The 6,000-nt window shown below is 42.0% G+C and overlaps 1 protein-coding gene across 2 annotated transcripts in view; it reads right to left on the reverse strand.

The window, feature by feature from the left end:
• The window catches only part of LOC138968327 (protocadherin-9-like), an 88,529-nt gene that overhangs the window by 54,406 nt on the left and 28,123 nt on the right, over positions 1–6,000 (reverse strand). The gene's annotated exons all lie outside the window — the stretch shown is intronic.

The following is a 6,000-nucleotide window of genomic DNA, read 5'->3' on the forward strand; positions in this document are numbered from 1 at the left end:
AAACAGCATACGTCTATATGAAAGAAGTCCTGCCCTCACTCCTAGAAAGCGGTCTCGTTCACTGTGTTTTCAAGATCTCGATGTCACCTTCACGGAGGAGTATGAGGCAACACAGCATGTACCATATCTGTTTGGTAACATTTCACGCTAAGGTGTCTTCGTACGCATCCAATCCCGAACTCAAGAACAAAATGTCAATGTTATCAACAAAGACATGTTGACATTATCAGCTCCTTAAGCTTCGTGACAAGTAATGTCTGTAATGACGACTCTACCGTCAGGATTTTCCACGGCGTCTCGTGAAAAAAAATCGAAAGCAGGTTGGTATGACACAGGAGAATAAAAAGCCATAATTCACTTACAAACTAAAAATTCTGCCGCATGAAAACCGTACATTTTCCAATTTACTTCCACTGGCAACAACGAAACTTGGCAAATAAACGAACAAGGTTCAATCAACGATGGTGTCGAGAGGAAAGTGGGCAAACGTTAAAGCTAATATTCACTTCGAAACAAAATATTCTGTCGCATCAAAACTGTCAATTACTCAACTCACGTCCACTGACGACAATGAAACTTGACCAAGAGACGAAACAACGCCAATTAAATCAACGCATTAAAACAGCAATTTTCTCAAGTCACGTCCACTGACAACATCGAAACATGGAGCCTACGAAACTGGACAAAAGGCTGAATTAGTGATGAAGTCGGGAGGAACACGGCACGCTCTTAAAACCTCCGTTTTCACATGTAAGTGGCTACGGCCGACAGGTGGGTTTCTCAGAAGGCGGTGGCGACCCCCACCCATTGATGCAAGTACACTCAAGCTTTCTCACTTTCTTTATTACGCCTGCACCCCTTTGTCCAACCCACGCTGGCTCCTGGTTTCAAGACGGCGTGTATACGATCAACAACTGTTACTGTTCGTACCCCCCTGTTACTTTCCACTGCCTCTTCTCACTTTCTATGGCCTTCTTCGCCTGATGCTGTCTTTTGGTACGCTTCCGGTGGCTTTTCGTTCTGTCTTGCATACGCTTCCTGTGACTCGCATTTCACAGGAACGAAAACTTTAACCAGTTTTGACAGTGCTTTCGCGGCGTCTTCACAGCCAAGAAACGTCTTTGACTGGTTCCGTAGCTAATTGCGTTTGGTCTTCTGCCAAATGCTGGTTTTAGACCAAGGCTTAAAAGACGGGGAGGGGGGGGGGGGGCAAAAGAAGAAAGGGGGTTGGAACATCAAAGGAACAGGCAAGACACCGGGGGGGATAAAGACTTGAACAAACGTCACCATCTGTCTGAGTCAGGTTCTACTGTTTCCCCAAACACTCGTGTCTTAACATCCATTCTGAAAGGCGGTCTCCATGGAATGAGTTAAGTTCTTGCACTTTTTGTCTGTTGCTACTATTGTACACGTTTTTCGCAACTGCACAAGAACGACAACAAAAACAAGTCTGGATCTCCTCGGAAAGGAGCCACAGTAATCTCTTGCAAAATGAAATAAACTCCCCACGCAAAACTAAACGAAAATGATACAAAACGTACATAAAAGCAGAAGAAACTTGAGAAAGAAAACGAGCCACACACAAAAAGCGTTCGCTTTGTCTGCACAAAAAAATATCTGTGTAAATACCGAGGGGGGGTTTCTCAGCGAAGAACATTTCTTTTCATCCTTTTCTTCGCGAGAAAAAAAGGAATAACGCTGTCTCAGTCACTCACAGTCTTTCTTTTTCTGCTTTTCCCCCCCATCACTGTGACAATTTAAAAGTACAACATTTCACATCATACGACACATTCCTGTATGTATCTTGTGTACAATAAAATCAATACACTCCTTGTTAACTTTATGCCATTTTCCCTAAGCTTTCATGATGTAAAAAAAAAATAATAAAAATAAAAAAATAAAACAAAATAATAATAACTTTGTCGTGACAGCCTTCTTGTAAGATTCTTCTCACAAGTAGCTACCCTCTAGCAACGTTCAACGGATCTCATACGATAATAAATCGATAATATTTTGTGCGCCGGTAAATTTCAAATACAAATCTAAAGATGCATTATTTCCCGTGAAAGCAAACATGTGCTTCACCAGACATAATATGTCCATGGCTTAACAAATGATAAAAGCATACTAACTACGCGCGCACATACTTAATGGCAAACGACACTGATGCATGCACAAAACCCGAAATTTCTTCTGCTGAAAATTATGTCAAATTCACCGAGACAAAGTTTGTTTTCGAAATTCTTTGTCGGTTTATCATGCAAAAAGAAGTAATAGATTTGTTACGTGATGACGTCATTGTCCGCGTTATGACGTCATTGTCCGCGTTATGACGTCTTCTAGATTTTTGCTTTGCTTTTCACGTCAGAGAGTTAACTTTGGAAGAGTGGGTCAAGAAGAGACGTTTGTTTTGTTTTGTCGGTGTCGTATCTCTTTAACATTTACAACTTAGCTGCTTTCTGTGCTTAGTGGGAACTTTGTGCAGAATTAAGTGAGCAGATTGACGTTGATGTCAGTTAGGCCTGGCGCTCACCTATGTAACTTCAGCAGGACAGACGACGCACTGCAGATTATCCCAGCCCGCTACACGTTGCGTGAAAGGAAAACAGGCCAAGTACTCGTCATAATCCCTGTCGCAGCATCAATAATATGCAGTGCGTCGTCTGTGCCGCTGAAACTGCGCAGGTATATTCTGCCCCTTACGAACATTCGAAAAAAGAATCAGTCTGCACAAAAAACATCAAGGCTGCATGTCATTTGAATGTGTTCAAATGAAAGGATTGCGTGTATCAAATTCAAATTCTGGTTCTAACCTGTGCTAAATGAAATGACCGTTTGCAAGGGTTGGTTGGTTGTTAAGTGCGGTTCACATGGCAGACTTTGTACCAACTTTCCCTCAACTGGTAGGTTTTCATGTCCATTGAACCTTTCAAACGTTGTTTACTTCCTCAGTTGACATTGTGGTATCCGTGTTTAAAACTGTTTAAATTTGGGTCTATCAAAGCGAAGAAATAAAAAATAAAAAATAAATCCTATCTGTTCACACTTGTTGCTGCAAATCTTATGAAAAATCCTGATCTCCTTTGAAAAGTTAAAAATGTCCGAGGGGACGTGTCAGAAACGTTTTCAAGGAAAGAAAAACACAGAGTTTATGAGTTAATCCCACACATATATATCGTGCACGAAGGCAGAACAACGAAGTCGTTATTACGCCACTAAATAACCCCAAAATAGGAATCAAGTATAATGCCAAACGACAAAACGTATTCTCACGATAGGCGCAATGATTTACATCCGCAGCGCAATATAATATAACAGAACCCAATATTGCTATTTCATATGTTACGTGGATTTCCATTGGTCAATTGGGCAAAACTGAGCTCAGTGCAAAAGTGATATCGACGACATTTCCGTCGATATCAGTTTTGATATCGACGACCTCTTTATTGCTTCCCCACTTCAAAAACAAAAACACCTAAATTTAAAAACAAACAAATATATATGAAAATGTAATTATCCCAGAATTTAGTTGAGCAAGTGACTAAAAACTTTTTGAAAGGAAAGACATTCTAAAATACTGAAAAGTACAAGAAAAGCCTGAGTGAACAAAAAGAAATATTAATCAGAGGGAGGAATATGGAACAGCCAAAACTGAGACAAATACTTTTGTAATTTCTTTACAGTAAATACAAAATGTCCAGAGAATTAGCAATATATCTAACATTGACTGACTGTGTGATGATAACTTCTTCAACAGTAATATCAAAATCTCGACCTCCGGTCTCGAATTTGATATCACTGTCTCAACAGACCATAGCAGAAGATATCATCACACAGTCCGTCAATATTGGGTATTATTGTTGGGTGGTTTTTTTTCTCTCACTTGAACTCTTTCGTGTATCTCTCATTCTCCGTTCATTGTTGACACTCGTACGACAAGACTAGACAGTTAGATCATTGATCTAGTCCCCCAGGATTGATTTTTCCCTAGTTCCGTGATGATCTCTCTCTCTCTCTCTCTCTCTCTCTCTCTCTCTCTCTCTCTCTCTCTCTCTCTCAGGGAGTTAACTGAGTACTCTTCCTTCGAACAGACTGTTGTTGCTTGTGTATCCCGATAGATGTTTCAGAGCGCACGCGTGCGTGTGTGTATATTCTGGTTTGTCGCTTTCACTTTGTTTTGCACGTGAAAAGTGCGCGACTTCCTGTGAGAGCGCGACTTCCTTCTCACAGGGATTGACGGTGTGTGTGTGTGTGTGTATGTGTGTGTGTGTGTGTGTGTGTGTGTGTGTGTGTGTGTGTGTTTGTGCGTACGTGCGTGCGTGCGTTCGTGTATGTGTGTGTTGACCACAGTGTTTTTGTACGTTATCTGTTTAAATGTGTTTTTATGTGCTCTCTTACGACCCTTTAACATCATTTTAACGCGCACACACACAAGCAAGCGCACGCTCTCCCCCTCCCCCCTCTCTCTCTCTCTCTCTCTCTCTCTCTCTCTCTCTCTCTCTCAGGGAAAAAAGTCATGTAGACATCCATGACAACTGAAGCTGGTGCCTAATAATTTAGCCGTCACTTTCGACTGAAAGTCTTCACAAATACTGAATGGCGCTCTATGGATCGGTGAGTAAGTTACGGAGCGAGTTTTCCGGCGTCTGTCTCCGCTGAATGTCAATTTAGGTTTTGTTGGGGCGAGGAAGGAACAGTGTGTGTATTGACTGATGGGTATTCTTGAGACAGTGACAAACAGAAATGCAGAAGAAAGGAAGACGAAGTAGGTTTGTAACAAACTAAACTGATGTAAACATGGAAAATAAACTTAGCAAAACAATGATTGTGACCAATGTCATACCCCTACAACACGTGCATTCCCGTATCGTTTGTGTTTGAACTTTCTATGCCATTAAAGAAGCATCACTGCGAACTTGACTTTTGTCGGGGTACAAAATATATCGCAATATTGTTTTTTGCTAAGTTTAGTTTAATGGTAATCTCTCTCTCTTTTCTCTCTCTCTCTCTCTCTCTCTCTCTCTCTCTCTCTCTCTCTCTCTCTCTCTCTCTCTCTCTCTCTCTCTCTCTCTCTCTCTCTCTCTCTCTCTTTACGAAGAATGAATAAAACAACAGAACAAAAAAGTAAAGAAAGTGGGAGAGAATCAAACAGGACACACACACACCCACACACACATACACACACACACACACACACACACACACACACACATACTCACACACACACACACACACACACACACACACACACACACATACCAAGAACAGAAACCAAAATATACACGAACCAGGAAAAAATTCCTCACCTCCCACACCATAAACACTGATACGCTCACATATCACCCTCCCTGTTATCCAATAATATTTCGCCAAGCCTTTCAGTATCGCAATCATTAGGGGCAAATTACACCTGCGCAGAGTCAGCGGCACAGACGACGCACTGCAGATTATTGAGGTAATTCTTTTTTCCCCAGCCCGCTACACGTTGCGTGAAAAGAAAACAGGTCAAGTACTCGCCATAATCCCTATCGCAGCATGCAGCGCCGCTGACTCTGCGCAGGTGTAATTTGCCCCTTACAACGCTTGTCGAGACGCCATGCATGCAAGCCGGCAAACGGCAGGTGCTCGTTCATCCATTGGACAGGGTTCGCGCCCAAAATTCCTTATCGCCGAAACCTACATTATCAAATTTGCATTGCACACGCGACAACACTTGCTAGCCTTTGAAGGTATTTTTTGGTGGTGTAGCGATAAGACCTCGTGCAATGCAATACCACGCGGTCGCCATTTCAAGTTTGAGGTTTCTTTCAGCTCGCTATTTTCCTAACCACCTGACGAGTGTGATTCTATGTGGGTGTTCGGATGCTTCACTTTCTCATTATGGCTACTTGTCCTGAAAAACTGACCGCCACAAGGCCAGAAATTCAGAGCAGGTAGTTTTGTTAACACGCAGTGACGAGTATATATTAAGGAGGCGCAATATTTGTCTACTGCAGGAAC

This window comes from Littorina saxatilis, linkage group LG6 (assembly GCF_037325665.1).
Source record: "Littorina saxatilis isolate snail1 linkage group LG6, US_GU_Lsax_2.0, whole genome shotgun sequence".
NCBI lineage: Eukaryota > Metazoa > Mollusca > Gastropoda > Littorinimorpha > Littorinidae > Littorina > Littorina saxatilis.